This window comes from Canis lupus, chromosome 22, assembly GCF_048164855.1.
Source record: "Canis lupus baileyi chromosome 22, mCanLup2.hap1, whole genome shotgun sequence".
In the NCBI taxonomy this organism is placed as follows: Eukaryota; Metazoa; Chordata; class Mammalia; order Carnivora; family Canidae; genus Canis; species Canis lupus.
The window spans coordinates 37,833,140-37,848,858 of record NC_132859.1 but is presented as its reverse complement, the minus strand read 5'-3'; the positions used below and the strand labels follow the sequence as shown (position 1 = coordinate 37,848,858).

The 15,719-nt window shown below is 36.5% G+C and overlaps 1 protein-coding gene and 1 long non-coding RNA gene across 28 annotated transcripts in view; one reads left to right on the top strand and one right to left on the bottom strand.

Moving 5' to 3' along the window:
• The window catches only part of RBMS3 (RNA binding motif single stranded interacting protein 3), a 1,291,910-nt gene that overhangs the window by 328,254 nt on the left and 947,937 nt on the right, over positions 1–15,719 (bottom strand). The window lies entirely within an intron of this gene.
• LOC140614142 (uncharacterized) lies at positions 7,956–14,431 on the top strand. The gene is made up of 2 exons (XR_012015035.1): positions 7,956–8,240; positions 13,737–14,431. It is a non-coding gene; the product is annotated as an uncharacterized lncRNA (long non-coding RNA).

The window sequence follows — 15,719 nt, the reverse complement described above, 5'->3', positions numbered from 1 at the left end:
ACTGCCAGGCACTTTCCCTGTGTTGTTCTCTGGGAAGCTTTTGTTGGTGGATGGGGCCTGCAATCAATGTCTCCTCCAGCCCACTGCTGGTGTCACAGTTTGACTCGTGTGTATGGTTATCTTCCAGTCACCCTAGGACAGGAGTCACTTTGGAATGGTACTGGCCCCTGTCAGGGCTGCTTGCATACTGCCAGGCTTGTGGCCTTGGTTTGAACAGGCTCTGGCCAAAAGCATATTGAAGGGGGTGCATGCAGTGTGCAGCGCCTGCAAGGTCTTCATTCAGATGAAGAGGATCATGTTGCTACCACTAGGACCAGGCTGGCTGGGGTGGAGTGCACAGTTTTAACAAAGTATGCACTGATTTACCTGGAGTGAGACCTACCACTGCCCCAGGGACTGGGGCTGCTGGGATAGATCTGCAAAGCTCTCACGGGTGGGGGTATGCAATTTTAGCATGGTGTTGTGCAGCAGGGCACCCATCTCTGCCACTGCCATCAGGACCAAGTCCTCAAAAAGACATGAATGTTGGCCAGATTTGTGCAGGTCTTCTAGGGAACTGGCCCCAAGTGCAGACTGAGACAAGCATGATTAGAATGGGTGTATCCACCAAAGCATGGTGGGGAGAGCAAGGGACTTGGCTTTAAGCAAGTCAGACAGGGAATGTTTGTGCTGTGCTGGTTCTGGTAGCTGTCAGTGTATTTATGCTGGGAGGTCGAGAGGGAAATGGAACCTACCAGCAATTTTGCTCTACAAGGAGTCTTCTAGTGAAATCTGTCCCTGAGGGACAAGCTCTGAGATGAATAAACTACTCTCCTTCTCAGATGCTTCAGGAGTTTTTCAAACTGCTGCTTGTGTGCTTTATCTCCAAGGGCTGTTTATTGTACTGTCTCTTTAAGGGTAAGGACTCAGCTTCCTCTTGCCCTCTAGGCTCTCCCAAAACCAAGCTCATTGGTGTTTAAAATTCCAGGCTTTAAGTCTCACTGGTTGGAAGAACTCCCAGAATTTGAAACTTCTAGTTTTCAAAGCCAAATGTTATGGGAATCTCTCTGCCCTGTGCCCACTCCCTGGTGTGATAGTCTGTTTCCTGCCCTTCTCTGCTCCCTACCTCCCATGGACTGCCCCAGGTTTGTTTAGCTTCCCAAAGTATCTCCACCCTTTCTACCCTTTTCAATGTGGCTTCATCTCTACCTTTAGTTGTGGAGTTTGTTCTGCCAGCCTTTGGGTCATTTTTTGAATTATTTACACCAGTGTGGGCGGTATTTAGCTGTAGCAGTAGGATGAGGTAAGTTTAGGGTCATCCTACTCTGCATATTCCTGCTTTCCTTCAAATTTGCGTTTCTGACAAGCTTTCAGACGATGCTGATGGTGGGATGTGATCATAGGACCATTTGGAGCAATGCTTGTCTAACCTTTTAAATATGAGCAAGCACAACTAAATGATGGTTGGAAAGCTCAGGAAATAACATAAGATAACCATAAATCATTTGTCCAGCTTTTGAAGATATCCAGAAATGTGACTTCATCAGGTGAAGCAATAATCTGTCAGTGGCTTACAGATCCTACTAAGGGTTGGGTCTCAATAAAATTAAGAGATAGACAGGCCCCAGACCCCACATGCTGTACTCTTTTCCTGTTGAGGTAATGTAAACTTCTTCGCCCTTGAAGAGCTCCACATCCTCTAACCCTCTCTCCAATGTCAATCATTTTTTTTTTTTTTTAAGGAAACTACCAGCTAACTCATTCTCTTTGAATTGTTATATTATCTCCGGGGTGACAGAATATTTTGTTTCCTAATCAAAGTGATAACACTTTAATCATGGAAATTATGGCATCAATCCCTGAGATACTAGGAAGCATTTACAGAGTAGGGGAACAAGTAGCCTTTCCCAGTCCCCTGATATCACAAGTGGGTGGCCCCTCCCTACAACGAAGCCCAACCCCGCCTTCACTGTCTGGAGATTATCATTGATGAAACTAGAGCCAATTTTCATTTGCCCTATAATCACTGGAGGCAAAGAGTCTCAGCTGGTTATTAATCTCATCCGTATCACAAATCCTAGAGTACTAAATCTCCCTTCTGACTTTTCTTCTCCAAGCAAAATCCTATCAGTTTCCTTAGTGTTTGGTATAAGGCCTGCTTCCTAACTCCTAATGATATTATAAATCTCCTTTAAATTCTCTCAAAATTGAATGCATGTAAGTACTTGAAAGCCAAGTTCCTATGTGAAATATTTTTTAAACCCCCTGTCTTCACTTCTCTCCCACCATCCCCAATCCAAGAGAATATCTTCTATCAATTAAAGTTGCAATGAATCATTTGTTGACAGAGGTTGAAGAATGGGAAACAAAACAAAACACCCTTAACATCAGACTAACCAGAGTTGAGCAAAGGGGAAGGATTGCTGCCAGGGTCCTGCATAGACCAATCTTACTTACTTCTGCCCTATGGATGCTTTATAATAATCATAAATAAAATAAATAAGGTGATAGTAGCTAGTGCTTCTATTTGTGGTTCACATGTAACTTATAGCTTTGGGTAGGTTATTTACTTAATTCTTGTGGCAACTTTGTAAAGAAACTGAGATTCAGAGTTTTGGTATTCTAATTGGGGTCACAGCACTGGTGTGTGACTGGGTTCTAGGGAGCTTTGCCATAAACATCTTGGCCATACACACTCTTATTGCAAACATTTTCGCCACAGACACTTTTGTCACATAACTACTTGGCCATAAGATAATTTTTCTATAAATGATAAAAATAACTGGCTGATAGTTTGGTTTTATTTCTCCATTGACAAATCAACCCCCTTTGGCAGAGTGAATGTATTGAAGCTACTGTCAGTTTGGTTTTATTTTTCCATTGACAAAATTCCCATTTTTAAATTATAGAAATCTTAGCTAGCTCTCATAATGGTCTATACAGTGACAAGCAGGTGGTATTGGTCTTAAAATAATAGATGGTAACAACTGTGTATATCAACTTGATAGAAAATATTGTGATAAACCTTACTGGAAGTGTCAAATACAAGAGTTCAAAGCCAGATTGCATACTACGCTATATTAGATAATGACATAACAGTGACACAATTACATTACTATGGGACCAAATGTTACAATGATACAAAGCTCAGTCAGAAAAGCATTATAGAATTAGCATTTCTCTCACAGTTTCCATAGATCTTTGGGACGTCTATTAATGAAATGTGATGATATGCCAAGAATAGGGTAGAAGGCTTTCATAATGCCATACAAATCTCAGTTACCAATATGCATCCTAGTACTTGGAAAACTGATAATCTCTCTTAAAGAAGGAAGGGATTAATAATTAATTTTATTATCATTATTTTCTTTTATGTTTCATTATGTCCTTTTTAATGCCCCTCTTTTATTTTTTGTTATTTTATCTTTAACAGCAAAATTGCCTTATGGCAATTTCATTATTTTTTTTAATGTTTCATTATGTCCTTTTTAATGTCCCTCTTTTATTTTTTATTATTTTATCTTTTATGACAAAATTGCCTTAGAGCCAATTAGTTATGCAGCCAAAATGTTTGTGGCAGAGATGTCTATGGCAAAGATGCTAGGGCAAAAAAACAGTAACAACAAAACACACAAGGTGTGACAGAGAAGTAGTTGAAATCTGGCCCAAGCCCCACTTGGGGCCTTTTCCTATTATACCATACTAAACTCAAAAGTGTAATAACTCATTAGATTATCCTCCATTCTTATATCTAGTTTTCAAGAAAACTGTCCCAGATTGCCTGTGGACAATGTTTTCTGAAAAACTGAATAAAATGAGGAATTTAAAAAAAAAGGGGAAGCTAAGGGTATCTATAAAAATAAAATAAAAAAAAAAAACCCTGGGAAAACACTATAACTCCAGACAATGGATGTTAATATACATTTGCCAAATACAGTGAAATTTGGAATGAGAAGTAGAATACATAACTTCTGAAAACAAGTCATAGATATGATGGGCAGGCTTCAGGAAAACAGCACCAAACAAAAATACTCAAAGGTGTAACCGAACATTTCTATAATAATAATAATAATAATAATAATAATAATAATAATAATAATAACTACTTTCATAAACATAAATCAAAATGGAAAACTACATTTTAGTAAAAATTTGATAGAAGAGAAATGATAGCAATTGGATTTCAGGGATAGAAAAATAACTTTTGAGACAGACATCCTGAAAAAGAAATTTAGCCATCAGGTAGAAAGTCAGCATTACTTTAGTAACCCTATATCAGAAAAAACACAAAAAACAAAGCAAGCAAAACCAAATCAAACAAAACCCAAAAAAATCCTGCAGTGCAATGAGGTTTGAATAGGGGGAAATGACTCAAAAATTTTATAGGCAGTATAGTTATCAGTCATGTATAAATGTAAAAAAAAAAAAAAAGAGATTCTGAAATATGCACAAACATTGGACCATGATGGTTTCTCTATAAACTACGTGTTTATGGAATTCAGAAAATTGTGATATAAATAAAAATGAGAATTCAAGAACTGCATAGCCATTATATAAAACAATTGAAAAGGAATACTGATTTCATTTGAATGCAGAACTAAAACTGAATAATTTAGGTTATGATGGTTTTATACAAAAGGTAAATATTAAGAAGTTGGATGTAAAAACAATAATACTGACTTTGGAAACTGGAGGAGAGATGTAATGGGAGAGAAAGTAAGTTTACTATTTTCCTTATTTTTGTCTAAATTATAGATGTATCAACATTATATTTAATTTTTAAAAGTAATCTATAGAAGAGCTAAAAAAAAAAAAGGACTAAACACTTCCCAAATAGAATAAGCAAGAATAACAACAAATACAATAGCAAAATACATAATAATGCAAAATAAATAAAACAAAGTAGGCATTTAAAAACAGGATACAGGGATCCCTGGGTGGCGCAGCTGTTTGGCGCCTGCCTTTGGCCCAGGGTGCGATCCTGGAGACCCGGGATCGAATCCCACATCGGGCTCCCAGTGCATGGAGCCTGCTTCTCCCTCTGCCTGTGTCTCTGCCTCTCTCTCTCTCTCTCTCTCTATCATAAATAAATAAAAATTTAAAAAAAAAATTAAAAAAAAATAAAAAATAAAAACAGGATACAAAAGCATGAAGACATTCATGTAAAAACCGAGAAGTTCTAATTGATAAACAGCATCCTTGGGTAGAACTTCACTAAATAGCACTCATTAAAATTAGTTCTATTTATAATATAGCAGGAGGACATATGGATTAAGGCCTGAATTTTAGGGCTATCATAAAGAAAAAACACACACTGTATGACTTAATAGAAATTTATTGTCTCTCGGTTATGGAGGCTAGAAGTTACAACATCAAGGCGTCATCAGGGTTGGTTCTTTCTGGGAGCAGTGAGTGGGAATCTGTTCCTTGACTTACCCTTAGCTCTAGCGGTTTGTGGGCAATCTTTGGCATGACTTGGGGTGCAGAAATATTGCCCTGATCTCTTCCTTTCTTTTTCTTTGTTTTTATTCTTTTGATTTTTTTAACTACTTGGAAAAGCTTCAATATTTAAACTTAGCTTTCTGATTCTGTGCTTGTGCTATCAACACTTTCACAACAATTTTATGCTTCTCAATGTGGAAAGCGTGCTTAATTCTGTCACAGATACATTAGCACACATGGAACCACCAAAGGCCCCGTTGACAGGGTTTTTTTCATTTTTTTTTTAAGATTTATTTATTTATTTTAGAGAGAGCACAAGTGGGAGGGTCAGATGGAGAGGGAGGGAGAATCTCAAGCAGACTCTGTGCCAAGAGTAGAGCCTGATGTGGGTGGGGCTTGATTCCCAGAACCTTGAGATCACAACCTAAGCCGAAACCAAGAATCAGACACTCAACTGACTGAGCCACCCAGGTACCCCAGGTTTTTTTTTTTCTATTTAGATAATCTCAGAATTTTAGGTCTCATGTGACAAACTCCTGGGCACATGCCACACATGGGTTTTGGTGCTTCCTCAACCTTTTTGGTATAGAGGTAAATAATTCTGTCACCAGGGGTTTGAGATAATCTAGTTTTGTTAGAGGATATATTGTAGGACAGCTGATGGTCCTATGTCAAATGCTGGACCATTCTAAATGCCACTATACAATGTCCCCAGAAGAGAAAAAAGAAAATGTCTGCCTTTATTTTCACACTATGTTATCTCTGTGTGCATGGCTGTCTCCAAATTCGCCCTTTCTATAAGGACATCAGTCATACTGGATTGGGAGTCTATCCCATTCCAGTATGACCTCACCTTAACCTATTTATATCTGATACGACCCTATTCCAAAATAAGGTCACAGTCTGGGGTACTGCAAACTTAGATTTCAACAAATGAATTTTGAGGAGACACCATTCAACACACAATAAGGTCCCTTTCTGCCTTTTATGCAGTTGGAAATATATTAAATATTATTTACTGTGTATGAAAGTTTTCAATCATCAGCAGAGACCAATCAACAATTATAAAGTGTGACTTCATGGTCATTCTGTGTTAGAGATCAGAAACTGGCAAAACAAAACAAAAAATACCCTGCCAAATGGAAGCCTTATATAAAACACTGTAATTTGAAACTTGGCAAAGAGCACCGAGGTAGAATGTCTTCAGAAAGACAGCTAGACATGATTCTATGAAAGGGCACTTGCCAACACAGTCAAAGTTAAACAATACTGGATGGATACTGATGTGTTCAGTCAGCTCCAATAAGAAGCTAGTTCTTCTTCCTTTGGATGAGTGCTCTCAAAAATAAAAACAAAGACACTAGTGCTGAGTGTGGGGAGGAAATAAAAAATGAGGAATAAAGTGGAATGAGGGAAGAATCTAGAATCATACCAAAGCTTAACAAATCACCCATGGAACCCTCCTAGTGGTCTGGGAGTCACTAAGCTAATACTCCAGTGAGATCTCTGTTCTCAAACTGTTAATTTTTATCTACCGGTTGCTTTGGACTCCCATTTTAGTAGGTCCTAAGGGAAATTACAAAGACAGTAAAAGTGGTCCTGAATTTCTTTTATTTTGCTGAGTTTAGCAACAGTGACTACTACGGTCAGTCACGATAGTGACTCTAGGGTAACAACACTAGTTTTATTTCCAACAATGCAATATGATCTTGGACAAGGTACTTAGATAGATGGCTTTCTGTGACCCAATTTTGTCAACAGTGCAATGAGGCAACTCATGTGAAGCTCGAAAGAAAGGAGTGAAAAAAAGAGTATGGGCAGTGTCTCAGGTTGGTGTCCCCAGAAGCAGGGCCTGAGACAGAGATCCAAGTGCATATGGCTTACCAAGGAGTGATTCAAGGAAAAGGAAGCATGGGAGGGAATGATGAAGCCTGTAAGAAGATGTGGCCTCAGGTGAAGTTCAGCTTTGGTCTCTTCCATGGAGAGCATATTCCCCAAGACAGGCTTGAGACAATGAAGAAGGCTTTTTATACTTCCATATCAATCGATCACCACAGCAGGCTCCCCCAGAGTATGTAAGACAACTCCTTTCTGTCCAGGGGAATTCTCAGAACAGGGTAGTTGTAAGCTAGTAGCAACCAGTGCTCCGAGCAACCAGGGTTGAGTGACTAACTTGGCAGAGGGAAATAGATGGGTCAGAGGAGTACCTCAACAGTACCCAAAACAGGTAGGGATTTAACCTGCCAAACATCACTTCCTGCCACCACACTGCCTCTAATTTATAATGAATTTATTTCCTTTCTAAACTTTAGTTCCATAGTTGAAGAATATTTGAAAAAACAATCACAGGTAGAATGCCAAGGATCACTTACTTACGTTCTGACATTCTGACTTCTGATTGTTTTAAGATATGTTCTGATTGTTTTAAGATATGTTCTGCCAATGCAGGTCATTTGCCCCCTTTTTTTCAGCTTCATTGTGTATTTATCTGTATCCCAGGTGCTAAGACCCTGAAAACTGCATTTCCTGGATTTCCCAGCTGACTACTGCTTAAGTCTGCCAATGCCAAGAACAAGTGGGAGAGTGGAAGATAGGAAGTAGCAAATGCACTTTTTCTCTTGTGGCTTCTGTAGGTGTCACCAGCATCAGTGGCCAGCTAGAGTTTCCAGCAAGCTTCAGCAGCTTCCATTCAGCTGCTAGCTCCAGCACTATTGCTTGAAATGGCAGTGTCATCCTGGGCCAGCAGGGGCATCTGGCTGCTCTTACAGCGGGACTGGTGGTAGTTTCAACAGTAGCAGAGTCTTGCTGCAGAGCTAGTGGTAGGTGTTACCTGCTGATACTCCCTCCTCAGTTTTGTTTGGCCAGTTTGAGGGTTAATAGCAGTTTGTTGCTATTATTAATCTCTGAATCACTTCATCCTCTTCTCTTTCTCCTTTCAGTCCTTCTAAGTTTTTTTTTTCTTTTGAAATGATTTTTTTTTTGTAAAGAATTCTTGTATTAAAGATCCTTAGTCTGAAATACCTAGAGTGGTTTCTGTTTTTTTTCTGCCTGAATTTAATTGATAGCATATCAAACATTATGGTTTTTAATAAGAATGACATCAGAGTCACTGAATAGGTGACTAATTGTGCAGCTCAGAAAAAATAAAGGAGGTGTCTTGTGGGGCATCTGCTATACTTATTCTAATAGGTTACTCTTTGTACTATTTCCTGAGTTGAAATTTATACATGTGTGATTTAAAAAGAACACTTCTTTTGTGTTAAATTTTATTCATGAACATCATTTGCTATACTTAGAGGATTGCAGAAGCTTTTATATTTCATTCATATATATATATTTTTTACCTTTTATCTTATAAATTTAAATTGACAAATATGACTACAGAATTCTGCAGACAAAACACAAAATCAAAGACCAGAGAAAGACCATGTCAATGTTGCAGGGGTCCATCAGTAATGGTAATGTGTGCTAGTAAAGTGTCACTGCAGAAGACTTTTCCTCAGAGTCTTGCCAGTTAGTATTTTCATCATAACTTCTTCTATAATAGAAAATGTGTATTTTACATCTTTGTCCCCCTCTCTCCACAAAACATAGTGTATTATATAAAATATCGGCTCAATGCATATTTATTAGAATAGGATCAACCATTATTTCTCAACTATTTGCATCAGAATCACCTTGAAGTCTTGTTTAAAAAAAAAACTGATCTTGAGTGACTGGGTCCCACTCTTAGAGTTTCTAATTCAAAGTCTGAATTTATATTTCAAACAAGTTCACAAGTAATACCAATGTTGTTAGTCTAGGGATCACATCTTCAGAACCTATGGGATAGATTACAAAATCTCTGAGAGTCAAAAATGACTAAATGATGGGTTCTTACCAAAGAAAAATTGGTATTTTCCAACCTATGTCAGGGTCAATCTGATAATAGTAGAGAGCTCTATTTTTCAAAAGAATATTTCATCACATACCGAAAGCCAGACCTCATTCATTCATCACCAATGTTTTCCACCTGTTATCTTTCCAATTTCTTTGGGAGTGAGGGAACAAGCACATTATTCCCCAGTTTTTTTTTTTTTTTTTTTTGAGGCAGAAAACAGATTTGGTTAAATATTAATTTACATATCCAGATAATTTCAACAACTGACTTATTGAGTACAAACATAGGACAGTAAAACTTTTTTCATTCTTATTTGCCCTGTTCAGTGCCAGCAGGATAATCCCTGATTTTAGTAGATTATTAAATTGAGTAGATCAGTAGGGTTTAGGTAAATGATTGAACTGTAAAACTAAAGAATGTTTTGAGGCTAATAATTAATATTTATGATGGTATAATTCCTACTTGTACAATAATGCTAAATATTAAAACTATTTCCATACAAAGTAACCAATTTGAAAAAAAAAATATGTTCTCTTGGCAGCTATATAAATAGCTATTAATAAAAAAAGTTACAAAACTAATGCCAGTGAGGCAAATGACAGATTTTCAATTATATTAATATTCAACTAATAGAGAGAATGATTAAAAGATAGTATTGATTTTACATAATCACACTCAATTATGTGACATTCCTTTCCATCCAAGTATAAAAGAGAGTCAACTCTTCCTCTATCTCATCTATTTGCCATGCAAGATTCTAGAACCCAAAAACATACATTTCTACTGACATAGTGAAAATGTTCAAGAGACTAGTGAAAATATAAGCTGCAATATATATGCATTTATCCATTCATTAAACAAACATTAAACACCCACTAGATGCCAGGGATGGTTCTGTGCCCTGGGCATATAGCAGTGACAATCACAATGATCCCTACCCTCAGAGAAGTTTCATTCTAGTGGGTAGAAATAAACAATTAAAAAAGAGAATCACTAAAAAATAAATAAATAAATAAATAAATAAATAAATAAATAGGAATTACTTAATATATTATAAGCACTATGAGGAAAAATAATGTGGAGATGAGGATAGGAAGTACTGGAGTAGGGGTGATAGAATTTTCAATGGGCTATTCAGGAAATTCCTTTTGAGAAGGTGACGTTTGAACAAACACTTTAAAGAGATAAGAAAGCCAATGAAAATTTGGGAGAATACCAATCGAAGAAGAGGAAATGCCATGTGCTGGGGCTCTGATACACGATTATGCCTGTGGAGCTCCCCCCAACAGCAGAGTACCTAGAATGAATATACCAGAACAAATAAGAGAGAAAGGAGAGACGAGGAGAGTGTTAACCAGAGACTAGCAATAAATATTCTAAGGTCTTGTCGAGGAGTCTAAAGTCTGGCTCTGGGCAGCCCAGGTGGCTCAGCGGTTTGGCGACTGCCTTCAGCCCATGGCCTGGTCCTGGAGACCCAGGATCAAGTCCCACGTTGGGCTCCCTGCATGGAGCCTGTTTCTCCCTCTGCCTGTGTCTCTGCCATTCTCTCTCTCTCTCTCTGTTTCTCTCATGAATAAATAAATAAAATCTTAAAAAAAAAATAAAGTCTGGCTCTTACGTGGAGTGAGATGTGGAGCCATTGAAGGAAATCTTATTAAACATTAGATATGAACTGGTACTTTCAGATAATAGCACTGGTATTTAATTAAGATTAGAAACTTTATCTATACTGTGCAGTTGGAAACTTTCATATAGAATCCCTACCACAGTACCAGATATGAGGGAATAATTAATTTTTTTTTCTTTTTGGAGCATATAAAACATTTGAAATGAAAAAGATCACATTGTTTTTTACTGGTGACCAACAAGTTGTTCTTAAAATGAAATGGGTTCTGAGAAAGTTATAAAAGCCCAAAGAGAAACAGAGAAGTTGGTGCTTACTTATTTAGAGCAACTGTTTATACTGCCATCAATTCTGTTTGCATAGAAGAGGCTATTATCAGAATGTTTAAGTTCACGGTATCATTCCTGACAAACTGACTATTTTAAGCTGGGAGGGACAGGAATTGGGTAGGAGAGGAGGAAAAAGGATACCAAATTATTGAAATATTTCTTTGGTGTAAAATGTTAGAATCCTTAAATCTACCTATGGTTAAAATATGTAAACTATTTTGCTTTCAAAATATGATGATGTTTTACGAAGAAAAAAATGACAAAATTCAACTATGACTTGAGTCACTGATATATAATGCGTTGTATTTTCTCCCAAGGCTATGTAGAATTTATTTGTTCTTCAGTGGCCTCATGCTAATAAAAGACCAATAAAGATACTAAAAAGGTTTGAGCCACACAGCCTTTCACGTGCAGACTAAGTAAATATTTAACTCCCGGCATTTATCTTACCAGTAATCTGGTAAGAACTGGTTTCTAAGAGAGTAGAAATGCCTTATTATGGTTACAAGGGTCTTCACCAGTTATTGTATGCATTCATTTAGCTGGTATTACCAAGAGAACCAGATTATTTTCACTAAGCATTGATCTTTGCCATTAGTTCTACTCCTCCTACTCATCCTTGCGCTTTAAATACTATTCCTTTCTTTTTCCTCTAGCCAGTTCAAATAAGCACTTACTTTTCCTTTTTTGGAAAGGCCTCTAAGAACACTTTCCTATTTGGTGTTCAGAAATAAACCCCATTAACCTAGAAGTTTTCTAAACTATGCTTCAATCCACATATACAACTAAGCTTCAATTAACAGGGTTAATAATCAAAGTACTTAAGTATCTTCTAACATCTATGGCTCTAAAGAAACAAACTATTTTTTTTTTTTCATCTAAGCCTATTACCAAGTTGATGTTTGGTTAAATGAGATTTTCTTGACTCAGTTCTATTTCCCTGAATAATACTTTATAAACCCATTCCATTGGGTTGATGTAACATATTTAAAAAGAATCATTGTCACAACTTTGGAAAACAATGACAAGTCACACAAATACATACAGGCTAAGAGTAACCTTGCTGAACAGATGTACTCAGCATCCAATTCCCTTAAATATCACATTTCTGGATGCAAATTAGAGACATTATCCTCTTCCTGTCTTTAAAGTAGTGAGATTCATGGTCAAAGTGAGTACTAGAAAATTTCACGATTTTCAAGGGTGTTTCATACTAACTTGTAGTGCAACCAATTGCAGTACTTAGTAGAAAACTTTTAACAGATTTTATTTTAAAAATTTTATCAAAATTAGGAAATTAAAGCTATAGAAATTATCCATTTGAATAATTAATCCATTAATGCATCCAAAATAATTATTGAGTTCCTGTCCCTCCAGGTACTAGTGAACTTGTCACTGGGAATGCAGCCATAAACCAACCAAGAGTTGCTCTCAAGGAACACTTGAATTGACCAAGACTAATTAATCTCTTTATCTGAAATATATCTTTTAAAGAAATATGCTATGGGTATCACTGATCCTAATATATTTTGAGGAGCTTCCCAATGATGTTGTGCTGTGGTTAGACTAATCACTTGAGTTGTTAGAGAGTACAGAACTCCTGAGGGTATTGGAGTTCTTTTATCTCTAAAAACTGCCTCTGGTGACTACCCAATCTTTAGCTCATTAACTGACTCCTCAATGCTACTATATTATTCCAGAATCCCTAAAAGACTTTTCTATTCCTTTTGGCAGAAAGTCATCAAACTATTAGGAAAATCAGGAAAAAGCTTCCTTAAAGGCTGCAAATATGCCTTCATGGCCACTTCAATAACCAAAACTATAGAAAATTGTTCTTTCTTCATATATCCCAAAATGGCATTACTGATAACCCAGAAGGTCTGTCTGCATTGTGTAAAAAAACAAAAACAAAAACAAACTTAATTACAATTGTTAGATATATTAACATTGGCTACTAAGAAATTTTTAGGAGTTACTGGCCAGTTTGTGCATTTTATAGGATATGATAAGAATTAAATCTCTCTTTCTTTCTCAAGATGTTCATGGGGGTGGTTTAAAAACACTAAGTCTTTTTTTGTTGTTGTTTATTACATTATAAGTCATAGGGATAAAGTGTGGAGAGATATTAATTCAATGCACATTTTTTTGAGGTTCCTACTCTATGAGAGGCATTGTATGACCTAAACTGTTAAAGAAAATGAGGCACAACTTTTGTCTCATCAGGCAGGAAACTCTGCCTCCAAGGACTTCACTGTCTTTCATGTTGGTGGGTAACAAACTTATACCAATAAAACCCCCAGACATTTATTAAAACTAGCTCACATTTATATTCACAGCTAAAGATATTCTTGGAAGAGCCAGATGTTTTATTTCATTTATATTAATAAACAAAATTTAAAGATGGTGCCCTAGCGGTACAAGCTTTCTATGAACAACTCATTGGTGGATCATCCCCTCTTATTTCTGTATCTTTTATTCCTAGGTTCCCATGGAAAGGAAATCTCAATTTAAATGAAGTGAGAAGTTAAATGAAGTGAGAAGAATCACATGGGTAGAATTCAAAGATAACAATTATTTGGAGATGGTCAGAGCCATCAAACAATTAGTATGGTCAGAAAACTTTGGGGTGTGAAGCATCTATTTCTGATCCCCATTTCCCTGTAGTGTTGGAATTTTGTGTGTTTGTAGTTTGTGTTGACAGCTTGGCTCTGTCATTATCTTTTGGTCACATTAGGAATGTCTGTCTGTGGGCAGCTCTAATGGCCCAGCAGTTTGGCGCTGCCTTCAGCCCGGGGTATGATCCTAGAGACCTGGGATCGAGTTCCACATCAGGGTCCCTGCATGGAGCCTGCTTCTCCCTCTGCCTGTGTCTCTGCCTCTCTCTCTCTCTCTCTCTCTGTCTCTGTGTCTCTCATGAATAAATAAATAAAATCTTAAAAAAAAAAAAAAGGAATGTCTGCTTGTTTTTCACTGTCAATTTTTTTTTTACCACAAGAATCAGGTATCATCCATGGTATATATTTGAAATGACCTGGTTAATACATATAAGGCATTGACTGTTTTCCTAGAAAAAAAATAAAATATTTATTTATTATCAGTTAATTTTCACATTCCCTTCTTTCCAGAGCTTAGAAATAGGTTATATAAATTGGCACTTTCATTGAAAACACTAGGAGATGTCAACATGTGTAATAGGCTCCTTCAATGCTTTCAATTCTAAAAGTGTCATGACTGCATAAATTTTCATATAGATATACATATAGACATACATAATATGACTAATTATGACCACATCTATCACATTTTTTTCTCCAGTTTGAAAATAAGTGCATTGTGGGTGCACAGTAGCTATGGTACAGCCCCTATGGTAAGAAGTAGGGGCTGAAATTTTGATAAGGTGGGTTTGGGGGGGTCCAAACCTAGGAGCTTATTCAACCATCTCTCTGAGTTATAAGCATTGTACTACTCACTATGGACATTTAACAGGGCAGATACAAGGAGAACAAAGGAAAAGTGGAATCCAACCCTGCATCTTCAAAGCCCAGTGGCAGACCATTGACAGCAGTAAGCAAAAATCTTAACTCAGCCATAAAATTCCACTAAAATAAAGGTAGGTTTACTTTAAAGGAGGAGAGAAATATCTAGAAGATGATCAACAAAAATTAAAGGATTCAAAATCTGAATAATATAGAATTTTGAACCATGACATACATTAAGCAGGATAATAAATTGCTAAGTGGAAAATTAAGGGAAAAATATAGATGATATTAAGGGAAACGGTAGTGAACTAAATTAACTAATCTAGCAGAAATCCCAAGACACTGCTTTGAAAAAGAGATGCAACAAGCTTTACTAGAAACAAAAGCCAAAAAAGGCTAGACAACTTAAAAGCAAATTAGTGTCTTCCATTTAAATTTCAACTTTTTTCTTCAGCAAAGAAATAATAATGCCAGAACAATCACAGCAGACAGCAGCTCAAAGAGATCATGTTAAAAACAAACAAATGAAAACTAAATAAATCAAAATATCAAAAAGTCTCATTGATATTGAAGCATATCAACCTTATAACATTAGCCACATTCCTGGGCCATAGCAATTCATAGACTTAATTAACCTTTGAAAAAGTTTCTGTCTAAAAATTTATGAAAATGGAAAGGTTCAAGATACTAAAATGTAAATAAGGGACAAAAATTATTAAAAAAAATTATTCTGTAATAGTTTCTATCCATAGGCAGTAGAGTGTTATGGCTAAGAGCTCAATAAACAGACAACTCAGATTTGAATCATAGGCACACTAACCTCAGACACAAAGCATAGCACACGTTACAAAATATGACATGAATGAAATTTTGGATGAGTTCTTTTGTTCCTTAGACATCTGGTTCAACATTTTGTCTTGGATCATCATCACTTATGGAAGCTTTTCAGATATTTTGTATCATAAAGAGCTCTTTCTCATCATCTG